Genomic DNA, 17,656 nt, shown 5'->3' on the forward strand with positions numbered 1-17,656 from the left:
GCCTCTGTAGGTTCCATGGTGTAATGGTTAGCACTCAGGACTCTGAGTCCTGCGATCCGAGTTCAAGTCTCGGTGGAACCTGTGCCGTTATTTGTGCCTCGGAAGCACCTATTGGGCGTTTGGAAGCAACGGCACTTCAAATATTTTAGTCATTTGCAAGAAGACATTGTAATAACAACGTTCTTCTGAAATGCATCGGATTAGGGCACAGTGCCTTGTTAGCGCAGTAGGCAGCGCGTCAGTCTCATAATCTGAAGGTTGTGAGTTCGATCCTCACACAGGGCTAGGCTTTCAAAAGCCGCAGTGAATCAAATGTTTGACGCCTATTACAAAACTAGCAACTCAACAATGATTCCGCCCGGGCTCGACCGGGGACCTTGCGCGTGAGAAGCGCACGTGATAACCGCTACACTACGTAATCCAATGAATTTTGGAACCTATGACGAAGGAAAGCAATACAAGGCTAAAATAGCTGGAGAAAAAAGCAAAAACATGTCGCTTGTTAGTTGCCAGTTTCCGTTGTGTAGTGGTTATCACGTGCGCTTTACACGCGCAAGGTCCCCGGTTCGAGCCCGGGCGGAATCATTGATGTTTCCGCGAAGCGAACCTCGGAAGAGCCTCTGTAGGTTCTATGGTGTAATGGTTAGCACTCAGGACTCTGAATCCTGCGATCCGAGTTCAAGTCTCGGTGGAACCTGTGCCGTTATTTGTGCCTCGGAAGCACCTATTGGGCGTTTGGAAGCAACGGCACTTCAAATATTTTAGTCATTTGCAAGAAGACATTGTAATAACAACGTTCTTCTGAAATGCATCGGATTAGGGCACAGTGCCTTGTTAGCGCAGTAGGCAGCGCGTCAGTCTCATAATCTGAAGGTCGAGAGTTCGATCCTCACACAGAGCAAGGCTTTTAAAAGCCGCAGTGAATCAAATGTTTGACGCCTATTACAAAACTAGCAACTCAACAATGATTCTGCCCGAGCTCGAACCGGGAACCTTGCGCGTGTGAAGCGCACGTGATAACCGCTACACTACGTAATCCAATGAAATTTGGAACCTATGACGAAGGAAAGCACTACAAGGCTAAAATAGCTAGAGAAAAAAGCAAAAACATGTCGCTTGTTAGTTGCCAGATTTTGTAGTGTAGTGGTTATCACGTGCGCTTTACACGCGCAAGGTCCCCGGTTCGAGCCCGGGCGGAATAATTGATGTTTCCGCGAAGCGAACCTCGGAAGAGCCTCTGTAGGTTCGATGGTGTAATGGTTAGCACTCAGGACTCTGAATCTTGCGATCCGAGTTCAAGTCTCGGTGGACCCTGTGCCGTTATTTGTGCCTTGGAAGCACCTATTGGGCGTTTGGAAGCAACGGCACTTCAAATATTTTAGTCATTTGCAAGAAGACATTGTAATAACAACGTTCTTCTGAAATGCATCGGATTAGGGCACAGTGCCTTGTTAGCGCAGTAGGCAGCGCGTCAGTCTCATAATCTGAAGGTCGTGAGTTCGATCCTCACACAGGGCAAGGCTTTTAAAAGCCGCAGTGAATCAAATGTTTGACGCCTATTACAAAACTAGCAACTCAACAATGATTCCGCCCGGGCTCGAACCGGGGACCTTGCGCGTGTGAAGCGCACGTGATAACCGCTACACTACGGAATCCAATGAATTTTGGAACCGATGACAAAGGAAAGCAATACAAGGCTAAAATAGCTAGAGAAAAAAGCAAAAACATGTCGCTTGTTAGTTTCCAGATTCCGTAGTGTAGTGGTTATCACGTGCGCTTAACACGCGCAAGGTCCCCGGTTCGAGCCCGGGCGGAATCATTGATGTTTCCGCGAAGCGAACCTCGGAAGAGCCTCTGTAGGTTCGATGGTGTAATGGTTAGCACTCAGGACTCTGAATCTTGCGATCCGAGTTCAAGTCTCGGTGGACCCTGTGCCGTTATTTGTGCCTTGGAAGCACCTATTGGGCGTTTGGAAGCAACGGCACTTCAAATATTTTAGTCATTTGCAAGAAGACATTGTAATAACAACGTTCTTCTGAAATGCATCGGATTAGGGCACAGTGCCTTGTTAGCGCAGTAGGCAGCGCGTCAGTCTCATAATCTGAAGGTCGTGAGTTCGATCCTCACACAGGGCAAGGCTTTTAAAAGCCGCAGTGAATCAAATGTTTGACGCCTATTACAAAACTAGCAACTCAACAATGATTCCGCCCGGGCTCGAACCGGGGACCTTGCGCGTGTGAAGCGCACGTGATAACCGCTACACTACGGAATCCAATGAATTTTGGAACCTATGACGAAGGAAAGCAATACAAGGCTAAAATAGCTAGAGAAAAAAGCAAAAACATGTCGCTTGTTAGTTGCCAGATTCCGTAGTGTAGTGGCTATCACGTGCGCTTTACACGCGCAAGGTCCCCGGTTCGAGCCCGGGCGGAATCATTGATGTTTCCGCGAAGCGAACCTCGAAAGAGCCTCTGTAGGTTCCATGGTGTAATGGTTAGCACTCAGGACTCTGAATCCTGCGATCCGAGTTCAAGTCTCGGTGGAACCTGTGCTGTTATTTGTGCCTCGGAAGCACCTATTGGGCGTTTGGAAGCAACGGCACTTCAAATATCTAAGTCATTTGCAAGAAGACATTGTAATAACAACGTTCTTCTGAAATGCATCGGATTAGGGCACAGTGCCTTGTTAGCGCAGTAGGCAGCGCGTCAGTCTCATAATCTGAAGGTCGTGAGTTCGATCCTCACACAGGGCTAGGCTTTCAAAAGCCGCAGTGAATCAAATGTTTGACGCCTATTACAAAACTAGCAACTCAACAATGATTCCGCCCGGGCTCGAACCGGGGACCTTGTGCGTGAGAAGCGCACGTGATAACCGCTACACTACGTAATCCAATGAATTTTGGAACCTATGACGAAGGAAAGCAATACAAGGCTAAAATAGCTGGAGAAAAAAGCAAAAACATGTCGCTTGTTAGTTGCCAGTTTCCGTTGTGTAGTGGTTATCACGTGCGCTTTACACGCGCAAGGTCCCCGGTTCGAGCCCGGGCGGAATCATTGATGTTTCCGCGAAGCGAACCTCGGAAGAGCCTCTGTAGGTTCCATGGTGTAATGGTTAGCACTCAGGACTCTGAATCCTGCGATCCGAGTTCAAGTCTCGGTGGAACCTGTGCCGTTATTTGTGCCTCGGAAGCACCTATTGGGCGTTTGGAAGCAACGGCACTTCAAACATTTTAGTCATTTGCAAGAAGACATTGTAATAACAACGTTCTTCTGAAATGCATCGGATTAGGGCACAGTGCCTTGTTAGCGCAGTAGGCAGCGCGTCAGTCTCATAATCTAAAGGTCGAGAGTTCGATCGTCACACAGAGCAAGGCTTTTAAAAGCCGCAGTGAATCAAATGTTTGACGCCTATTACAAAACTAGCAACTCAACAATGATTCTGCCCGAGCTCGAACCGGGAACCTTGCGCGTGTGAAGCGCACGTGATAACCGCTACACTACGTAATCCAATGAAATTTGGAACCTATGACGAAGGAAAGCAATACAAGGCTAAAATAGCTAGAGAAAAAAGCAAAAACATGTTGCTTGTTAGTTGCCAGATTCCGTAGTGTAGTGGTTATCACGTGCGCTTTACACGCGCAAGGTCCCCGGTTCGAGCCCGGGCGGAATAATTGATGTTTCCGCGAAGCGAACCTCGGAAGAGCCTCTGTAGGTTCGATGGTGTAATGGTTAGCACTCAGGACTCTGAATCTTGCGATCCGAGTTCAAGTCTCGGTGGACCCTGTGCCGTTATTTGTGCCTTGGAAGCACCTATTGGGCGTTTGGAAGCAACGGCACTTCAAATATTTTAGTCATTTGCAAGAAGACATTGTAATAACAACGTTCTTCTGAAATGCATCGGATTAGGGCACAGTGCCTTGTTAGCGCAGTAGGCAGCGCGTCAGTCTCATAATCTGAAGGTCGTGAGTTCGATCCTCACACAGGGCAAGGCTTTTAAAAGCCGCAGTGAATCAAATGTTTGACGCCTATTACAAAACTAGCAACTCAACAATGATTCCGCCCGGGCTCGAACCGGGGACCTTGCGCGTGTGAAGCGCACGTGATAACCGCTACACTACGGAATCCAATGAATTTTGGAACCGATGACAAAGGAAAGCAATACAAGGCTAAAATAGCTAGAGAAAAAAGCAAAAACATGTCGCTTGTTAGTTTCCAGATTCCGTAGTGTAGTGGTTATCACGTGCGCTTAACACACGCAAGGTCCCCGGTTCGAGCCCGGGCGGAATCATTGATGTTTCCGCGAAGCGAACCTCGGAAGAGCCTCTGTAGGTTCGATGGTGTAATGGTTAGCACTCAGGACTCTGAATCTTGCGATCCGAGTTCAAGTCTCGGTGGACCCTGTGCCGTTATTTGTGCCTTGGAAGCACCTATTGGGCGTTTGGAAGCAACGGCACTTCAAATATTTTAGTCATTTGCAAGAAGACATTGTAATAACAACGTTCTTCTGAAATGCATCGGATTAGGGCACAGTGCCTTGTTAGCGCAGTAGGCAGCGCGTCAGTCTCATAATCTGAAGGTCGTGAGTTCGATCCTCACACAGGGCAAGGATTTTAAAAGCCGCAGTGAATCAAATGTTTGACGCCTATTACAAAACTGGCAACTCAACAATGATTCCGCCCGGGCTCGAACCGGGGACCTTGTGCGTGAGAAGCGCACGTGATAACCGCTACACTACGTAATCCAATGAATTTTGGAACCTATGACGAAGGAAAGCAATACAAGGCTAAAATAGCTGGAGAAAAAAGCAAAAACATGTCGCTTGTTAGTTGCCAGTTTCCGTTGTGTAGTGGTTATCACGTGCGCTTTACACGCGCAAGGTCCCCGGTTCGAGCCCGGGCGGAATCATTGATGTTTCCGCGAAGCGAACCTCGGAAGAGCCTCTGGAGGTTCCATGGTGTAATGGTTAGCACTCAGGACTCTGAATCCTGCGATCCGAGTTCAAGTCTCGGTGGAACCTGTGCCGTTATTTGTGCCTCGGAAGCACCTATTGGGCGTTTGGAAGCAACGGCACTTCAAACATTTTAGTCATTTGCAAGAAGACATTGTAATAACAACGTTCTTCTGAAATGCATCGGATTAGGGCACAGTGCCTTGTTAGCGCAGTAGGCAGCGCGTCAGTCTCATAATCTAAAGGTCGAGAGTTCGATCGTCACACAGAGCAAGGCTTTTAAAAGCCGCAGTGAATCAAATGTTTGACGCCTATTACAAAACTAGCAACTCAACAATGATTCTGCCCGAGCTCGAACCGGGAACCTTGCGCGTGTGAAGCGCACGTGATAACCGCTACACTACGTAATCCAATGAAATTTGGAACCTATGACGAAGGAAAGCAATACAAGGCTAAAATAGCTAGAGAAAAAAGCAAAAACATGTTGCTTGTTAGTTGCCAGATTCCGTAGTGTAGTGGTTATCACGTGCGCTTTACACGCGCAAGGTCCCCGGTTCGAGCCCGGGCGGAATAATTGATGTTTCCGCGAAGCGAACCTCGGAAGAGCCTCTGTAGGTTCGATGGTGTAATGGTTAGCACTCAGGACTCTGAATCTTGCGATCCGAGTTCAAGTCTCGGTGGACCCTGTGCCGTTATTTGTGCCTTGGAAGCACCTATTGGGCGTTTGGAAGCAACGGCACTTCAAATATTTTAGTCATTTGCAAGAAGACATTGTAATAACAACGTTCTTCTGAAATGCATCGGATTAGGGCACAGTGCCTTGTTAGCGCAGTAGGCAGCGCGTCAGTCTCATAATCTGAAGGTCGTGAGTTCGATCCTCACACAGGGCAAGGCTTTTAAAAGCCGCAGTGAATCAAATGTTTGACGCCTATTACAAAACTAGCAACTCAACAATGATTCCGCCCGGGCTCGAACCGGGGACCTTGCGCGTGTGAAGCGCACGTGATAACCGCTACACTACGGAATCCAATGAATTTTGGAACCGATGACAAAGGAAAGCAATACAAGGCTAAAATAGCTAGAGAAAAAAGCAAAAACATGTCGCTTGTTAGTTTCCAGATTCCGTAGTGTAGTGGTTATCACGTGCGCTTAACACACGCAAGGTCCCCGGTTCGAGCCCGGGCGGAATCATTGATGTTTCCGCGAAGCGAACCTCGGAAGAGCCTCTGTAGGTTCGATGGTGTAATGGTTAGCACTCAGGACTCTGAATCTTGCGATCCGAGTTCAAGTCTCGGTGGACCCTGTGCCGTTATTTGTGCCTTGGAAGCACCTATTGGGCGTTTGGAAGCAACGGCACTTCAAATATTTTAGTCATTTGCAAGAAGACATTGTAATAACAACGTTCTTCTGAAATGCATCGGATTAGGGCACAGTGCCTTGTTAGCGCAGTAGGCAGCGCGTCAGTCTCATAATCTGAAGGTCGTGAGTTCGATCCTCACACAGGGCAAGGATTTTAAAAGCCGCAGTGAATCAAATGTTTGACGCCTATTACAAAACTGGCAACTCAACAATGATTCCGCCCGGGCTCGAACCGGGGACCTTGCGCGTGTGAAGCGCACGTGATAACCGCTACACTACGGAATCCAATGAATTTTGGAACCGATGACAAAGGAAAGCAATACAAGGCTAAAATAGCTAGAGAAAAAAGCAAAAACATGTCGCTTGTTAGTTTCCAGATTCCGTAGTGTAGTGGTTATCACGTGCGCTTAACACGCGCAAGGTCCCCGGTTCGAGCCCGGGCGGAATCATTGATGTTTCCGCGAAGCGAACCTCGGAAGAGCCTCTGTAGGTTCCATGTTATAATGGTTAGCACTCAGGACTCTGAATCCTGCGATCCGAGTTCAAGTCTCGGTGGAACCTGTGCCGTTATTTGTGCTTTGGAAGCACCTATGGGGCGTTTGGAAGCAACGGCACTTCAAATTTTTAGTCATTTGCAAGAAGACATTGTAATAACAACGTTCTTCTGAAATGCATCGGATTAGGGCACAGTGCCTTGTTAGCGCAGTAGGCAGCGCGTCAGTCTCATAATCTGAAGGTCGTGAATTCGATCCTCACACAGGGCAAGGCTTTTAAAAGCCGCAGTGAATCAAATGTTTGACGCCTATTACAAAACTAGCAACTCAACAATGATTCCGCCCGGGCTCGAAACGGGGACCTTGCGCGTGTGAAGCGCACGTGATAACGGTACTTCAAATTTTTAGTCATTTGCAAGAAGACATTGTAATAACAACGTTCTTCTGAAATGCATCGGATTAGGGCACAGTGCCTTGTTAGCGCAGTAGGCAGCGCGTCAGTCTCATAATCTGAAGGTCGTGAGTTCGATCCTCACACAGGGCAGGGCTTTTAAAAGCCGCAGTGAATCAAATGTTTGACGCCTATTACAAAACTAGCAACTCAACAATGATTTCGCCCGGGCTCGAAACGGGGACCTTGCGCGTGTGAAGCGCACGTGATAACCGCTACACTACGGAATCCAATGAATTTTGGAACAGATGACGAAGGAAAGCAATACAAGCCTAAAATAGCTAGAGAAAAAAGCAAAAACATGTCGCTTGTTAGTTGCCAGATTCCGTAGTGTAGTGGTTATCACGTGCGCTTAACACGCGCAAGGTCCCCGGTTCGAGCTCGGGCGGAATCATTGATGTTTCCGCGAAGCGAACCTCGGAAGAGCCTCTGTAGGTTCCATGGTGTAATGGTTAGCACTCAGGACTCTGAATCCTGAGATCCGAGTTCAAGTCTCGGTGGAACCTGTGCCGTTAGTTGTGCCTCGGAAGCACCTATTGGGCGTTTGGAAGCAACGGCACTTGAAATATTTTAGTCATTTGCAAGAAGACATTGTAATAACAACGTTCTTCTGAAATGCATCGGATTAGGGCACAGTGCCTTGATAGCGCAGTAGGCAGCGCGTCAGTCTCATAATGTGAAGGTTGTGAGTTCGATCCTCACACAGGGCAAGGCTTTTAAAAGCCGCAGTGAATCAAATGTTTGACGCCTATTACAAAACTAGCAACTCAACAATGATTTCGCCCGGGCTCGAAACGGGGACCTTGCGCGTGTGAAGCGCACGTGATAACCGCTACACTACGAAATCCAATGAATTTTGGAACAGATGACGAAGGAAAGCAATACAAGCCTAAAATAGCTAGAGAAAAAAGCAAAAACATGTCGCTTGTTAGTTGCCAGATTCCGTAGTGTAGTGGTTATCACGTGCGCTTAACACGCGCAAGGTCCCCGGTTCGAGCCCGGGCGGAATCATTGATGTTTCCGCGAAGCGAACCTCGGAAGAGCCTCTGTAGGTTCCATGGTGTAATGGTTAGCACTCAGGACTCTGAATCCTGAGATCCGAGTTCAAGTCTCGGTGGAACCTGTGCCGTTAGTTGTGCCTCGGAAGCACCTATTGGGCGTTTGGAAGCAACGGCACTTGAAATATTTTAGTCATTTGCAAGAAGACATTGTAATAACAACGTTCTTCTGAAATGCATCGGATTAGGGCGCAGTGCCTTGATAGCGCAGTAGGCAGCGCGTCAGTCTCATAATGTGAAGGTTGTGAGTTCGATCCTCACACAGGGCAAGGCTTTTAAAAGCCGCAGTGAATCAAATGTTTGACGCCTATTACAAAACTAGCAACTCAACAATGATTCCGCCCGGGCTCGAACCGGGGACCTTGCGCGTGTGAAGCGCACGTGATAACTGCTACACTACGAAATCCAATGAATTTTGGAACTTATGACGAAGGAAAGCAATACAAGGCTAAAATAGCTAGAGAAAAAAGCAAAAACATGTCGCTTGTTAGTTGCCAGATTTCGTAGTGTAGTGGTTATCACGTGCGCTTAACACGCGCAAGGTCCCCGGTTCGAGCCCGGGCGGAATCATTGATGTTTCCGCGAAGCGAACCTCGGAAGAGCCTCTGTAGGTTCCATGGTGTAATGGTTAGCACTCAGGACTCTGAATCCTGCGATCCGAGTTCAAGTCTCGGTGGACCCTGTGCCGTTATTTGTGCCTTGGAAGCACCTATTGGGCGTTTGGAAGCAACGGCACTTCAAATATTTTAGTCATTTGCAAGAAGACATTGTAATAACAACGTTCTTCTGAAATGCATCGGATTAGGGCACAGTGCCTTGTTAGCGCAGTAGGCAGCGCGTCAGTCTCATAATCTGAAGGTCGTGAGTTCGATCCTCACACAGGGCAAGGCTTTTAAAAGCCGCAGTGAATCAAATGTTTGACGCCTATTACAAAACTAGCAACTCAACAATGATTCCGCCCGTGCTCGAACCGGGGACCTTGCGCGTGTGAAGCGCAAGTGATAACCGCTACACTACGGAATCCAATGAATTTTGGAACCTATGACGAAGGAAAGCAATACAAGGCTAAAATAGCTAGAGAAAAAAGCAAAAACATGTCGCTTGTTAGTTGCCAGATTCCGTAGTGTAGTGGCTATCACGTGCGCTTTACACGCGCAAGGTCCCCGGTTCGAGCCCGGGCGGAATCATTGATGTTTCCGCGAAGCGAACCTCGAAAGAGCTTCTGTAGGTTCCATGGTGTAATGGTTAGCACTCAGGACTCTGAATCATGCGATCCGAGTTCAAGTATCGGTGGAACCTGTGCTGTTATTTGTGCCTCGGAAGCACCTATTGGGCGTTTGGAAGCAACGGCACTTCAAATATCTAAGTCATTTGCAAGAAGACATTGTAATAACAACGTTCTTCTGAAATGCATCGGATTAGGGCACAGTGCCTTGTTAGCGCAGTAGGCAGCGCGTCAGTCTCATAATCTGAAGGTCGTGAGTTCGATCCTCACACAGGGCTAGGCTTTCAAAAGCCGCAGTGAATCAAATGTTTGACGCCTATTACAAAACTAGCAACTCAACAATGATTCCGCCCGGGCTCGAACCGGGGACCTTGCGCGTGAGAAGCGCACGTGATAACCGCTACACTACGTAATCCAATGAATTTTGGAACCTATGACGAAGGAAAGCAATACAAGGCTAAAATAGCTGGAGAAAAAAGCAAAAACATGTCGCTTGTTAGTTGCCAGTTTCCGTTGTGTAGTGGTTATCACGTGCGCTTTACACGCGCAAGGTCCCCGGTTCGAGCCCGGGCGGAATCATTGATGTTTCCGCGAAGCGAACCTCGGAAGAGCCTCTGTAGGTTCCATGGTGTAATGGTTAGCACTCAGGACTCTGAATCCTGCGATCCGAGTTCAAGTCTCGGTGGAACCTGTGCCGTTATTTGTGCCTCGGAAGCACCTATTGGGCGTTTGGAAGCAACGGCACTTCAAATATTTTAGTCATTTGCAAGAAGACATTGTAATAACAACGTTCTTCTGAAATGCATCGGATTAGGGCACAGTGCCTTGTTAGCGCAGTAGGCAGCGCGTCAGTCTCATAATCTGAAGGTCGAGAGTTCGATCCTCACACAGAGCAAGGCTTTTAAAAGCCGCAGTGAATCAAATGTTTGACGCCTATTACAAAACTAGCAACTCAACAATGATTCTGCCCGAGCTCGAACCGGGAACCTTGCGCGTGTGAAGCGCACGTGATAACCGCTACACTACGTAATCCAATGAAATTTGGAACCTATGACGAAGGAAAGCAATACAAGGCTAAAATAGCTAGAGAAAAAAGCAAAAACATGTCGCTTGTTAGTTGCCAGATTCCGTAGTGTAGTGGTTATCACGTGCGCTTTACACGCGCAAGGTCCCCGGTTCGAGACCGGGCGGAATAATTGATGTTTCCGCGAAGCGAACCTCGGAAGAGCCTCTGTAGGTTCGATGGTGTAATGGTTAGCACTCAGGACTCTGAATCTTGCGATCCGAGTTCAAGTCTCGGTGGACCCTGTGCCGTTATTTGTGCCTTGGAAGCACCTATTGGGCGTTTGGAAGCAACGGCACTTCAAATATTTTAGTCATTTGCAAGAAGACATTGTAATAACAACGTTCTTCTGAAATGCATCGGATTAGGGCACAGTGCCTTGTTAGCGCAGTAGGCAGCGCGTCAGTCTCATAATCTGAAGGTCGTGAGTTCGATCCTCACACAGGGCAAGGCTTTTAAAAGCCGCAGTGAATCAAATGTTTGACGCCTATTACAAAACTTGCAACTCAACAATGATTCCGCCCGGGCTCGAACCGGGGACCTTGCGCGTGTGAAGCGCACGTGATAACCGCTACACTACGGAATCCAATGAATTTTGGAACCGATGACAAAGGAAAGCAATACAAGGCTAAATTAGCTAGAGAAAAAAGCAAAAACATGTCGCTTGTTAGTTTCCAGATTCCGTAGTGTAGTGGTTATCACGTGCGCTTAACACGCGCAAGGTCCCCGGTTCGAGCCCGGGCGGAATCATTGATGTTTCCGCGAAGCGAACCTCGGAAGAGCCTCTGTAGGTTCCATGTTATAATGGTTAGCACTCAGGACTCTGAATCCTGCGATCCGAGTTCAAGTCTCGGTGGACCCTGTGCCGTTATTTGTGCCTTGGAAGCACCTATGGGGCGTTTGGAAGCAACGGCACTTCAAATATTTTAGTCATTTGCAAGAAGACATTGTAATAACAACGTTCTTCTGAAATGCATCGGATTAGGGCACAGTGCCTTGTTAGCGCAGTAGGCAGCGCGTCAGTCTCATAATCTGAAGGTCGTGAGTTCGATCCTCACACAGGGCAAGGCTTTTAAAAGCCGCAGTGAATCAAATGTTTGACGCCTATTACAAAACTTGCAACTCAACAATGATTCCGCCCGGGCTCGAACCGGGGACCTTGCGCGTGTGAAGCGCACGTGATAACGGCACTTCAAATTTTTAGTCATTTGCAAGAAGACATTGTAATAACAACGTTCTTCTGAAATGCATCGGATTAGGGCACAGTGCCTTGATAGCGCAGTAGGCAGCGCGTCAGTCTCATAATGTGAAGGTTGTGAGTTCGATCCTCACACAGGGCAAGGCTTTTAAAAGCCGCAGTGAATCAAATGTTTGACGCCTATTACAAAACTAGCAACTCAACAATGATTCCGCCCGGGCTCGAACCGGGGACCTTGCGCGTGTGAAGCGCACGTGATAACTGCTACACTACGAAATCCAATGAATTTTGGAACCTATGACGAAGGAAAGCAATACAAGGCTAAAATAGCTAGAGAAAAAAGCAAAAACATGTCGCTTGTTAGTTGACAGATTCCGTAGTGTAGTGGTTATCACGTGCGCTTTACACGCGCAAGGTCCCCGGTTCGAGCCCGGGCGGAATCATTGATGTTTCCGCGAAGCGAACCTCGGAAGAGCCTCTGTAGGTTCCATGGTGTAATGGTTAGCACTCAGGACTCTGAATCCTGCGATCCGAGTTCAAGTCTCGGTGGAACCTGTGCCGTTAGTTGTGCCTCGGGAGCGCCTATTGGGCGTTTGGAAGCAACGGCACTTGAAATATTTTAGTCATTTGCAAGAAGACATTGTAATAACAACGTTCTTCTGAAATGCATCGGATTAGGGCACAGTGCCTTGTTAGCGCAGTAGGCAGCGCGTCAGTCTCATAATCTGAAGGTCGTGAGTTCGATCCTCACACAGGGCAGGGCTTTTAAAAGCCGCAGTGAATCAAATGTTTGACGCCTATTACAAAACTAGCAACTCAACAATGATTTCGCCCGGGCTCGAAACGGGGACCTTGCGCGTGTGAAGCGCACGTGATAACCGCTACACTACGGAATCCAATGAATTTTGGAACAGATGACGAAGGAAAGCAATACAAGCCTAAAATAGCTAGAGAAAAAAGCAAAAACATGTCGCTTGTTAGTTGCCAGATTCCGTAGTGTAGTGGTTATCACGTGCGCTTAACACGCGCAAGGTCCCCGGTTCGAGCTCGGGCGGAATCATTGATGTTTCCGCGAAGCGAACCTCGGAAGAGCCTCTGTAGGTTCCATGGTGTAATGGTTAGCACTCAGGACTCTGAATCCTGCGATCCGAGTTCAAGTCTCGGTGGAACCTGTGCCGTTAGTTGTGCCTCGGAAGCACCTATTGGGCGTTTGGAAGCAACAGCACTTGAAATATTTTAGTCATTTGCAAGAAGACATTGTAATAACAACGTTCTTCTGAAATGCATCGGATTAGGGCACAGTGCCTTGATAGCGCAGTAGGCAGCGCGTCAGTCTCATAATGTGAAGGTTGTGAGTTCGATCCTCACACAGGGCAAGGCTTTTAAAAGCCGCAGTGAATCAAATGTTTGACGCCTATTACAAAACTAGCAACTCAACAATGATTCCGCCCGGGCTCGAACCGGGGACCTTGCGCGTGTGAAGCGCACGTGATAACTGCTACACTACGAAATCCAATGAATTTTGGAACCTATGACGAAGGAAAGCAATACAAGGCTAAAATAGCTAGAGAAAAAAGCAAAAACATGTCGCTTGTTAGTTGACAGATTCCGTAGTGTAGTGGTTATCACGTGCGCTTTACACGCGCAAGGTCCCCGGTTCGAGCCCGGGCGGAATCATTGATGTTTCCGCGAAGCGAACCTCGGAAGAGCCTCTGTAGGTTCCATGGTGTAATGGTTAGCACTCAGGACTCTGAATCCTGCGATCCGAGTTCAAGTCTCGGTGGAACCTGTGCCGTTAGTTGTGCCTCGGGAGCGCCTATTGGGCGTTTGGAAGCAACGGCACTTGAAATATTTTAGTCATTTGCAAGAAGACATTGTAATAACAACGTTCTTCTGAAATGCATCGGATTAGGGCACAGTGCCTTGTTAGCGCAGTAGGCAGCGCGTCAGTCTCATAATCTGAAGGTCGTGAGTTCAATCCTCACACAGGGCAAGGCTTTTAAAAGCCGCAGTGAATCAAATGTTTGACGCCTATTACAAAACTAGCAACTCAACAATGATTCCGCCCGGGCTCGAACCGGGGACCTTGCGCGTGTGAAGCGCACGTGATAACCGCTACACTACGGAATCCAATGAATTTTGTAACCTATGACGAAGGAAAGCAATACAAGGCTAAAATAGCTAGAGAAAAAAGCAAAAACATGTCGCTTGTTAGTTGACAGATTCCGTAGTGTAGTGGTTATCACGTGCGCTTTACACGCGCAAGGTCCCCGGTTCGAGCCCGGGCGGAATCATTGATGTTTCCGCGAACGAACCTCGGAAGAGCCTCTGTAGGTTCCATGGTGTAATGGTTAGCACTCAGGACTCTGAATCCTGCGGTCCGAGTTCAAGTCTCGGTGGAACCTGTGCCGTTATTTGTGCCTAGGAAGCACCTATTGGGCGTTTGGAAGCAACGGCACTTCAAATATTTTAGTCATTTGCAAGAAGACATTGTAATAACAACGTTCTTCTGAAATGCATCGGATTAGGGCACAGTGCCTTGTTAGCGCAGTAGGCAGCGCGTCAGTCTCATAATCTGAAGGTCGTGAGTTCGATCCTCACACAGGGCAAGGCTTTTAAAACCCGCAGTGAATCAAATGTTTGACGCCTATTACAAAACTAGCAACTCAACAATGATTCCGCCCGGGCTCGAACCGGGGACCTTGCGCGTGTGAAGCGCACGTGATAACCGCTACACTACGGAATCCAATGAATTTTAGAACCGATGACAAAGGAAAGCAATACAAGGCTAAAATAGCTAGAGAAAAAAGCAAAAACATGTCGCTTGTTAGTTTCCAGATTCCGTAGTGTAGTGGTTATCACGTGCGCTTAACACGCGCAAGGTCCCCGGTTCGAGCCCGGGCGGAATCATTGATGTTTCCGCGAAGCGAACCTCGGAAGAGCCTCTGTAGGTTCGATGGTGTAATGGTTAGCACTCAGGACTCTGAATCTTGCGATCCGAGTTCAAGTCTCGGTGGACCCTGTGCCGTTATTTGTGCCTTGGAAGCACCTATTGGGCGTTTGGAAGCAACGGCACTTCAAATATTTTAGTCATTTGCAAGAAGACATTGTAATAACAACGTTCTTCTGAAATGCATCGGATTAGGGCACAGTGCCTTGTTAGCGCAGTAGGCAGCGCGTCAGTCTCATAATCTGAAGGTCGTGAGTTCGATCCTCACACAGGGCAAGGCTTTTAAAAGCCGCAGTGAATCAAATGTTTGACGCCTATTACAAAACTTGCAACTCAACAATGATTCCGCCCGGGCTCGAACCGGGGACCTTGCGCGTGTGAAGCGCACGTGATAACCGCTACACTACGGAATCCAATGAATTTTGGAACCGATGACAAAGGAAAGCAATACAAGGCTAAAATAGCTAGAGAAAAAAGCAAAAACATGTCGCTTGTTAGTTTCCAGATTCCGTAGTGTAGTGGTTATCACATGCGCTTAACACGCGCAAGGTCCCCGGTTCGAGCCCGGGCGGAATCATTGATGTTTCCGCGAAGCGAACCTCGGAAGAGCCTCTGTAGGTTCCATGTTATAATGGTTAGCACTCAGGACTCTGAATCCTGCGATCCGAGTTCAAGTCTCGGTGGAACCTGTGCCGTTATTTGTGCTTTGGAAGCACCTATGGGGCGTTTGGAAGCAACGGCACTTCAAATTTTTAGTCATTTGCAAGAAGACATTGTAATAACAACGTTCTTCTGAAATGCATCGGATTAGGGCACAGTGCCTTGTTAGCGCAGTAGGCAGCGCGTCAGTCTCATAATCTGAAGGTCGTGAGTTCGATCCTCACACAGGGCAAGGCTTTTAAAAGCCGCAGTGAATCAAATGTTTGACGCCTATTACAAAACTAGCAACTCAACAATGATTCCGCCCGGGCTCGAAACGGGGACCTTGCGCGTGTGAAGCGCACGTGATAACGGCACTTCAAATTTTTAGTCATTTGCAAGAAGACATTGTAATAACAACGTTCTTCTGAAATGCATCGGATTAGGGCACAGTGCCTTGTTAGCGCAGTAGGCAGCGCGTCAGTCTCATAATCTGAAGGTCGTGAGTTCGATCCTCACACAGGGCAAGGCTTTTAAAAGCCGCAGTGAATCAAATGTTTGACGCCTATTACAAAACTTGCAACTCAACAATGATTCCGCCCGGGCTCGAACCGGGGACCTTGCGCGTGTGAAGCGCACGTGATAACCGCTACACTACGGAATCCAATGAATTTTGGAACCGATGACAAAGAAAAGCAATACAAGGCTAAAATAGCTAGAGAAAAAAGCAAAAACATGTCGCTTGTTAGTTTCCAGATTCCGTAGTGTAGTGGTTATCACGTGCGCTTAACACGCGCAAGGTCCCCGGTTCGAGCCCTGGCGGAATCATTGATGTTTCCGCGAAGCGAACCTCGGAAGAGCCTCTGTAGGTTCCATGTTATAATGGTTAGCACTCAGGACTCTGAATCCTGCGATCCGAGTTCAAGTCTCGTTGGAACCTGTGCCGTTAGTTGTGCCTCGGAAGCACCTATTGGGCGTTTGGAAGCAACGGCACTTGAAATATTTTAGTCATTTGCAAGAAGACATTGTAATAACAACGTTCTTCTGAAATGCATCGGATTAGGGCACAGTGCCTTGTTAGCGCAGTAGGCAGCGCGTCAGTTTCATAATCTGAAGGTCGTCAGTTCGATCCTCACACAGGGCAAGGCTTTTAAACGCCGCAGTGAATCAAATGTTTGACGCCTATTACAAAACTAGCAACTCAACAATGATTTCGCCCGGGCTCGAACCGTGGACCTTGCGCGTGAGAAGCGCACGTGATAACCGCTACACTACGGAATCCAATGAATTTTGGAACCGATGACGAAGGAAAGCAATACAAGGCTAAAATAGCTAGAGAAAAAAGCAAAAACATGTCGCTTGTTAGTTGCCAGATTCCGTAGTGTAGTGGTTATCACGTGCGCTTTACACGCGCACGGTCCCCGGTTCGAGCCCGGGCGGAATCATTGATGTTTCCGCGAAGCGAACCTCGGAAGAGCCTCTGTAGGTTCCATGGTGTATTGGTTAGCACTCAGGATTCTGAATCCTGCGATCCGAGTTCAAGTCTCGGTGGAACCTGGGCCGTTATTTGTGCCTCGGAAGCACCTATTGGGCGTTTGAAAGCAACGGCACTTCAAATTTTTTAGTCATTTGCAAGAAGACATTGTAATAACAACGTTCTTCTGAAATGCATCGGATTAGGGCACAGTGCCTTGTTAGCGCAGTAGGCAGCGCGTCAGTCTCATAATCTGAAGGTCGTGAGTTCAATCCTCACACAGGGCAAGGCTTTTAAAAGCCGCAGTGAATCAAATGTTTGACGCCTATTACAAAACTAGCAACTCAACAATGATTCCGCCCGGGCTCGAACCGGGGACCTTGCGCGTGTGAAGCGCACGTGATAACCGCTACACTACGGAATCCAATGAATTTTGTAACCTATGACGAAGGAAAGCAATACAAGGCTAAAATAGCTAGAGAAAAAAGCAAAAACATGTCGCTTGTTAGTTGACAGATTCCGTAGTGTAGTGGTTATCACGTGCGCTTTACACGCGCAAGGTCCCCGGTTCGAGCCCGGGCGGAATCATTGATGTTTCCGCGAACGAACCTCGGAAGTGCCTCTGTAGGTTCCATGGTGTAATGGTTATCACTCAGGACTCTGAATCCTGCGGTCCGAGTTCAAGTCTCGGTGGAACCTGTGCCGTTATTTGTGCCTCGGAAGCACCTATTGGGCGTTTGAAAGCAACGGCACTTCAAATTTTTTAGTCATTTGCAAGAAGACATTGTAATAACAACG

At 47.9% G+C, this 17,656-nt stretch overlaps 69 non-coding genes across 69 annotated transcripts; 54 read left to right on the forward strand and 15 right to left on the reverse strand.

The window, feature by feature from the left end:
* Positions 1-512: 512 nt before the first annotated feature.
* Positions 513-585, forward strand: Trnav-uac (transfer RNA valine (anticodon UAC)). Its single transcript has one exon. It is a non-coding gene; the product is annotated as a tRNA-Val (tRNA).
* A 40-nt stretch (positions 586-625) lies between these two features.
* Trnaq-cug (transfer RNA glutamine (anticodon CUG)) lies at positions 626-697 on the forward strand. Its single transcript has one exon. It is a non-coding gene; the product is annotated as a tRNA-Gln (tRNA).
* A 432-nt stretch (positions 698-1,129) lies between these two features.
* Trnav-uac (transfer RNA valine (anticodon UAC)) lies at positions 1,130-1,202 on the forward strand. Its single transcript has one exon. It is a non-coding gene; the product is annotated as a tRNA-Val (tRNA).
* Positions 1,203-1,445: 243 nt separating this feature from the next.
* On the forward strand, positions 1,446-1,518 carry Trnam-cau (transfer RNA methionine (anticodon CAU)). Its single transcript has one exon. It is a non-coding gene; the product is annotated as a tRNA-Met (tRNA).
* A 64-nt stretch (positions 1,519-1,582) lies between these two features.
* Trnav-cac (transfer RNA valine (anticodon CAC)) lies at positions 1,583-1,655 on the reverse strand. The gene has a single exon. It is a non-coding gene; the product is annotated as a tRNA-Val (tRNA).
* Positions 1,656-1,746: 91 nt separating this feature from the next.
* Positions 1,747-1,819, forward strand: Trnav-aac (transfer RNA valine (anticodon AAC)). The gene has a single exon. It is a non-coding gene; the product is annotated as a tRNA-Val (tRNA).
* A 243-nt stretch (positions 1,820-2,062) lies between these two features.
* Positions 2,063-2,135, forward strand: Trnam-cau (transfer RNA methionine (anticodon CAU)). Its single transcript has one exon. It is a non-coding gene; the product is annotated as a tRNA-Met (tRNA).
* A 64-nt stretch (positions 2,136-2,199) lies between these two features.
* On the reverse strand, positions 2,200-2,272 carry Trnav-cac (transfer RNA valine (anticodon CAC)). The gene has a single exon. It is a non-coding gene; the product is annotated as a tRNA-Val (tRNA).
* A 91-nt stretch (positions 2,273-2,363) lies between these two features.
* Positions 2,364-2,436, forward strand: Trnav-uac (transfer RNA valine (anticodon UAC)). Its single transcript has one exon. It is a non-coding gene; the product is annotated as a tRNA-Val (tRNA).
* A 40-nt stretch (positions 2,437-2,476) lies between these two features.
* Trnaq-cug (transfer RNA glutamine (anticodon CUG)) lies at positions 2,477-2,548 on the forward strand. The gene has a single exon. It is a non-coding gene; the product is annotated as a tRNA-Gln (tRNA).
* Positions 2,549-2,816: 268 nt separating this feature from the next.
* Positions 2,817-2,889, reverse strand: Trnae-cuc (transfer RNA glutamic acid (anticodon CUC)). The gene has a single exon. It is a non-coding gene; the product is annotated as a tRNA-Glu (tRNA).
* Positions 2,890-2,980: 91 nt separating this feature from the next.
* Trnav-uac (transfer RNA valine (anticodon UAC)) lies at positions 2,981-3,053 on the forward strand. Its single transcript has one exon. It is a non-coding gene; the product is annotated as a tRNA-Val (tRNA).
* A 40-nt stretch (positions 3,054-3,093) lies between these two features.
* Positions 3,094-3,165, forward strand: Trnaq-cug (transfer RNA glutamine (anticodon CUG)). Its single transcript has one exon. It is a non-coding gene; the product is annotated as a tRNA-Gln (tRNA).
* Positions 3,166-3,597: 432 nt separating this feature from the next.
* On the forward strand, positions 3,598-3,670 carry Trnav-uac (transfer RNA valine (anticodon UAC)). The gene has a single exon. It is a non-coding gene; the product is annotated as a tRNA-Val (tRNA).
* Positions 3,671-3,913: 243 nt separating this feature from the next.
* Trnam-cau (transfer RNA methionine (anticodon CAU)) lies at positions 3,914-3,986 on the forward strand. The gene has a single exon. It is a non-coding gene; the product is annotated as a tRNA-Met (tRNA).
* Positions 3,987-4,050: 64 nt separating this feature from the next.
* On the reverse strand, positions 4,051-4,123 carry Trnav-cac (transfer RNA valine (anticodon CAC)). Its single transcript has one exon. It is a non-coding gene; the product is annotated as a tRNA-Val (tRNA).
* Positions 4,124-4,214: 91 nt separating this feature from the next.
* On the forward strand, positions 4,215-4,287 carry Trnav-aac (transfer RNA valine (anticodon AAC)). The gene has a single exon. It is a non-coding gene; the product is annotated as a tRNA-Val (tRNA).
* Positions 4,288-4,530: 243 nt separating this feature from the next.
* Positions 4,531-4,603, forward strand: Trnam-cau (transfer RNA methionine (anticodon CAU)). The gene has a single exon. It is a non-coding gene; the product is annotated as a tRNA-Met (tRNA).
* Positions 4,604-4,667: 64 nt separating this feature from the next.
* Positions 4,668-4,740, reverse strand: Trnae-cuc (transfer RNA glutamic acid (anticodon CUC)). The gene has a single exon. It is a non-coding gene; the product is annotated as a tRNA-Glu (tRNA).
* Positions 4,741-4,831: 91 nt separating this feature from the next.
* Trnav-uac (transfer RNA valine (anticodon UAC)) lies at positions 4,832-4,904 on the forward strand. Its single transcript has one exon. It is a non-coding gene; the product is annotated as a tRNA-Val (tRNA).
* Positions 4,905-4,944: 40 nt separating this feature from the next.
* Positions 4,945-5,016, forward strand: Trnaq-cug (transfer RNA glutamine (anticodon CUG)). Its single transcript has one exon. It is a non-coding gene; the product is annotated as a tRNA-Gln (tRNA).
* Positions 5,017-5,448: 432 nt separating this feature from the next.
* On the forward strand, positions 5,449-5,521 carry Trnav-uac (transfer RNA valine (anticodon UAC)). Its single transcript has one exon. It is a non-coding gene; the product is annotated as a tRNA-Val (tRNA).
* Positions 5,522-5,764: 243 nt separating this feature from the next.
* On the forward strand, positions 5,765-5,837 carry Trnam-cau (transfer RNA methionine (anticodon CAU)). The gene has a single exon. It is a non-coding gene; the product is annotated as a tRNA-Met (tRNA).
* A 64-nt stretch (positions 5,838-5,901) lies between these two features.
* Trnav-cac (transfer RNA valine (anticodon CAC)) lies at positions 5,902-5,974 on the reverse strand. The gene has a single exon. It is a non-coding gene; the product is annotated as a tRNA-Val (tRNA).
* A 91-nt stretch (positions 5,975-6,065) lies between these two features.
* Trnav-aac (transfer RNA valine (anticodon AAC)) lies at positions 6,066-6,138 on the forward strand. The gene has a single exon. It is a non-coding gene; the product is annotated as a tRNA-Val (tRNA).
* A 243-nt stretch (positions 6,139-6,381) lies between these two features.
* Positions 6,382-6,454, forward strand: Trnam-cau (transfer RNA methionine (anticodon CAU)). Its single transcript has one exon. It is a non-coding gene; the product is annotated as a tRNA-Met (tRNA).
* A 64-nt stretch (positions 6,455-6,518) lies between these two features.
* On the reverse strand, positions 6,519-6,591 carry Trnav-cac (transfer RNA valine (anticodon CAC)). The gene has a single exon. It is a non-coding gene; the product is annotated as a tRNA-Val (tRNA).
* A 91-nt stretch (positions 6,592-6,682) lies between these two features.
* Trnav-aac (transfer RNA valine (anticodon AAC)) lies at positions 6,683-6,755 on the forward strand. Its single transcript has one exon. It is a non-coding gene; the product is annotated as a tRNA-Val (tRNA).
* Positions 6,756-7,271: 516 nt separating this feature from the next.
* Trnam-cau (transfer RNA methionine (anticodon CAU)) lies at positions 7,272-7,344 on the forward strand. The gene has a single exon. It is a non-coding gene; the product is annotated as a tRNA-Met (tRNA).
* A 228-nt stretch (positions 7,345-7,572) lies between these two features.
* Positions 7,573-7,645, forward strand: Trnav-aac (transfer RNA valine (anticodon AAC)). The gene has a single exon. It is a non-coding gene; the product is annotated as a tRNA-Val (tRNA).
* Positions 7,646-7,685: 40 nt separating this feature from the next.
* On the forward strand, positions 7,686-7,757 carry Trnaq-cug (transfer RNA glutamine (anticodon CUG)). The gene has a single exon. It is a non-coding gene; the product is annotated as a tRNA-Gln (tRNA).
* A 432-nt stretch (positions 7,758-8,189) lies between these two features.
* On the forward strand, positions 8,190-8,262 carry Trnav-aac (transfer RNA valine (anticodon AAC)). The gene has a single exon. It is a non-coding gene; the product is annotated as a tRNA-Val (tRNA).
* Positions 8,263-8,302: 40 nt separating this feature from the next.
* On the forward strand, positions 8,303-8,374 carry Trnaq-cug (transfer RNA glutamine (anticodon CUG)). Its single transcript has one exon. It is a non-coding gene; the product is annotated as a tRNA-Gln (tRNA).
* Positions 8,375-8,806: 432 nt separating this feature from the next.
* On the forward strand, positions 8,807-8,879 carry Trnav-aac (transfer RNA valine (anticodon AAC)). The gene has a single exon. It is a non-coding gene; the product is annotated as a tRNA-Val (tRNA).
* A 243-nt stretch (positions 8,880-9,122) lies between these two features.
* Positions 9,123-9,195, forward strand: Trnam-cau (transfer RNA methionine (anticodon CAU)). The gene has a single exon. It is a non-coding gene; the product is annotated as a tRNA-Met (tRNA).
* Positions 9,196-9,423: 228 nt separating this feature from the next.
* Positions 9,424-9,496, forward strand: Trnav-uac (transfer RNA valine (anticodon UAC)). Its single transcript has one exon. It is a non-coding gene; the product is annotated as a tRNA-Val (tRNA).
* Positions 9,497-9,876: 380 nt separating this feature from the next.
* Positions 9,877-9,949, reverse strand: Trnae-cuc (transfer RNA glutamic acid (anticodon CUC)). Its single transcript has one exon. It is a non-coding gene; the product is annotated as a tRNA-Glu (tRNA).
* Positions 9,950-10,040: 91 nt separating this feature from the next.
* On the forward strand, positions 10,041-10,113 carry Trnav-uac (transfer RNA valine (anticodon UAC)). Its single transcript has one exon. It is a non-coding gene; the product is annotated as a tRNA-Val (tRNA).
* Positions 10,114-10,153: 40 nt separating this feature from the next.
* Positions 10,154-10,225, forward strand: Trnaq-cug (transfer RNA glutamine (anticodon CUG)). Its single transcript has one exon. It is a non-coding gene; the product is annotated as a tRNA-Gln (tRNA).
* Positions 10,226-10,657: 432 nt separating this feature from the next.
* Positions 10,658-10,730, forward strand: Trnav-uac (transfer RNA valine (anticodon UAC)). The gene has a single exon. It is a non-coding gene; the product is annotated as a tRNA-Val (tRNA).
* A 243-nt stretch (positions 10,731-10,973) lies between these two features.
* Trnam-cau (transfer RNA methionine (anticodon CAU)) lies at positions 10,974-11,046 on the forward strand. Its single transcript has one exon. It is a non-coding gene; the product is annotated as a tRNA-Met (tRNA).
* Positions 11,047-11,110: 64 nt separating this feature from the next.
* Positions 11,111-11,183, reverse strand: Trnav-cac (transfer RNA valine (anticodon CAC)). The gene has a single exon. It is a non-coding gene; the product is annotated as a tRNA-Val (tRNA).
* Positions 11,184-11,274: 91 nt separating this feature from the next.
* On the forward strand, positions 11,275-11,347 carry Trnav-aac (transfer RNA valine (anticodon AAC)). Its single transcript has one exon. It is a non-coding gene; the product is annotated as a tRNA-Val (tRNA).
* A 243-nt stretch (positions 11,348-11,590) lies between these two features.
* Positions 11,591-11,663, forward strand: Trnam-cau (transfer RNA methionine (anticodon CAU)). Its single transcript has one exon. It is a non-coding gene; the product is annotated as a tRNA-Met (tRNA).
* Positions 11,664-12,165: 502 nt separating this feature from the next.
* Positions 12,166-12,238, forward strand: Trnav-uac (transfer RNA valine (anticodon UAC)). Its single transcript has one exon. It is a non-coding gene; the product is annotated as a tRNA-Val (tRNA).
* Positions 12,239-12,278: 40 nt separating this feature from the next.
* On the forward strand, positions 12,279-12,350 carry Trnaq-cug (transfer RNA glutamine (anticodon CUG)). Its single transcript has one exon. It is a non-coding gene; the product is annotated as a tRNA-Gln (tRNA).
* Positions 12,351-12,481: 131 nt separating this feature from the next.
* Trnam-cau (transfer RNA methionine (anticodon CAU)) lies at positions 12,482-12,554 on the forward strand. The gene has a single exon. It is a non-coding gene; the product is annotated as a tRNA-Met (tRNA).
* A 228-nt stretch (positions 12,555-12,782) lies between these two features.
* On the forward strand, positions 12,783-12,855 carry Trnav-aac (transfer RNA valine (anticodon AAC)). The gene has a single exon. It is a non-coding gene; the product is annotated as a tRNA-Val (tRNA).
* Positions 12,856-12,895: 40 nt separating this feature from the next.
* Positions 12,896-12,967, forward strand: Trnaq-cug (transfer RNA glutamine (anticodon CUG)). The gene has a single exon. It is a non-coding gene; the product is annotated as a tRNA-Gln (tRNA).
* A 432-nt stretch (positions 12,968-13,399) lies between these two features.
* Trnav-uac (transfer RNA valine (anticodon UAC)) lies at positions 13,400-13,472 on the forward strand. The gene has a single exon. It is a non-coding gene; the product is annotated as a tRNA-Val (tRNA).
* A 40-nt stretch (positions 13,473-13,512) lies between these two features.
* On the forward strand, positions 13,513-13,584 carry Trnaq-cug (transfer RNA glutamine (anticodon CUG)). Its single transcript has one exon. It is a non-coding gene; the product is annotated as a tRNA-Gln (tRNA).
* Positions 13,585-13,852: 268 nt separating this feature from the next.
* Trnav-cac (transfer RNA valine (anticodon CAC)) lies at positions 13,853-13,925 on the reverse strand. Its single transcript has one exon. It is a non-coding gene; the product is annotated as a tRNA-Val (tRNA).
* Positions 13,926-14,016: 91 nt separating this feature from the next.
* On the forward strand, positions 14,017-14,089 carry Trnav-uac (transfer RNA valine (anticodon UAC)). The gene has a single exon. It is a non-coding gene; the product is annotated as a tRNA-Val (tRNA).
* A 39-nt stretch (positions 14,090-14,128) lies between these two features.
* Positions 14,129-14,200, forward strand: Trnaq-cug (transfer RNA glutamine (anticodon CUG)). Its single transcript has one exon. It is a non-coding gene; the product is annotated as a tRNA-Gln (tRNA).
* Positions 14,201-14,331: 131 nt separating this feature from the next.
* Trnam-cau (transfer RNA methionine (anticodon CAU)) lies at positions 14,332-14,404 on the forward strand. The gene has a single exon. It is a non-coding gene; the product is annotated as a tRNA-Met (tRNA).
* Positions 14,405-14,468: 64 nt separating this feature from the next.
* Positions 14,469-14,541, reverse strand: Trnav-cac (transfer RNA valine (anticodon CAC)). The gene has a single exon. It is a non-coding gene; the product is annotated as a tRNA-Val (tRNA).
* A 91-nt stretch (positions 14,542-14,632) lies between these two features.
* Trnav-aac (transfer RNA valine (anticodon AAC)) lies at positions 14,633-14,705 on the forward strand. Its single transcript has one exon. It is a non-coding gene; the product is annotated as a tRNA-Val (tRNA).
* Positions 14,706-14,948: 243 nt separating this feature from the next.
* On the forward strand, positions 14,949-15,021 carry Trnam-cau (transfer RNA methionine (anticodon CAU)). Its single transcript has one exon. It is a non-coding gene; the product is annotated as a tRNA-Met (tRNA).
* A 64-nt stretch (positions 15,022-15,085) lies between these two features.
* Positions 15,086-15,158, reverse strand: Trnav-cac (transfer RNA valine (anticodon CAC)). The gene has a single exon. It is a non-coding gene; the product is annotated as a tRNA-Val (tRNA).
* A 91-nt stretch (positions 15,159-15,249) lies between these two features.
* Positions 15,250-15,322, forward strand: Trnav-aac (transfer RNA valine (anticodon AAC)). Its single transcript has one exon. It is a non-coding gene; the product is annotated as a tRNA-Val (tRNA).
* Positions 15,323-15,564: 242 nt separating this feature from the next.
* Positions 15,565-15,637, forward strand: Trnam-cau (transfer RNA methionine (anticodon CAU)). Its single transcript has one exon. It is a non-coding gene; the product is annotated as a tRNA-Met (tRNA).
* Positions 15,638-15,838: 201 nt separating this feature from the next.
* Trnam-cau (transfer RNA methionine (anticodon CAU)) lies at positions 15,839-15,911 on the forward strand. The gene has a single exon. It is a non-coding gene; the product is annotated as a tRNA-Met (tRNA).
* Positions 15,912-15,975: 64 nt separating this feature from the next.
* On the reverse strand, positions 15,976-16,048 carry Trnav-cac (transfer RNA valine (anticodon CAC)). The gene has a single exon. It is a non-coding gene; the product is annotated as a tRNA-Val (tRNA).
* A 91-nt stretch (positions 16,049-16,139) lies between these two features.
* On the forward strand, positions 16,140-16,212 carry Trnav-aac (transfer RNA valine (anticodon AAC)). Its single transcript has one exon. It is a non-coding gene; the product is annotated as a tRNA-Val (tRNA).
* Positions 16,213-16,592: 380 nt separating this feature from the next.
* Positions 16,593-16,665, reverse strand: Trnae-cuc (transfer RNA glutamic acid (anticodon CUC)). Its single transcript has one exon. It is a non-coding gene; the product is annotated as a tRNA-Glu (tRNA).
* Positions 16,666-16,756: 91 nt separating this feature from the next.
* Trnav-uac (transfer RNA valine (anticodon UAC)) lies at positions 16,757-16,829 on the forward strand. Its single transcript has one exon. It is a non-coding gene; the product is annotated as a tRNA-Val (tRNA).
* Positions 16,830-17,209: 380 nt separating this feature from the next.
* Trnav-cac (transfer RNA valine (anticodon CAC)) lies at positions 17,210-17,282 on the reverse strand. The gene has a single exon. It is a non-coding gene; the product is annotated as a tRNA-Val (tRNA).
* Positions 17,283-17,373: 91 nt separating this feature from the next.
* Trnav-uac (transfer RNA valine (anticodon UAC)) lies at positions 17,374-17,446 on the forward strand. Its single transcript has one exon. It is a non-coding gene; the product is annotated as a tRNA-Val (tRNA).
* Positions 17,447-17,485: 39 nt separating this feature from the next.
* On the forward strand, positions 17,486-17,557 carry Trnaq-cug (transfer RNA glutamine (anticodon CUG)). The gene has a single exon. It is a non-coding gene; the product is annotated as a tRNA-Gln (tRNA).
* The last annotated feature ends 99 nt before the right edge of the window (positions 17,558-17,656 follow it).

This window comes from Hydractinia symbiolongicarpus, chromosome 7, assembly GCF_029227915.1.
Source record: "Hydractinia symbiolongicarpus strain clone_291-10 chromosome 7, HSymV2.1, whole genome shotgun sequence".
In the NCBI taxonomy this organism is placed as follows: Eukaryota; Metazoa; Cnidaria; class Hydrozoa; order Anthoathecata; family Hydractiniidae; genus Hydractinia; species Hydractinia symbiolongicarpus.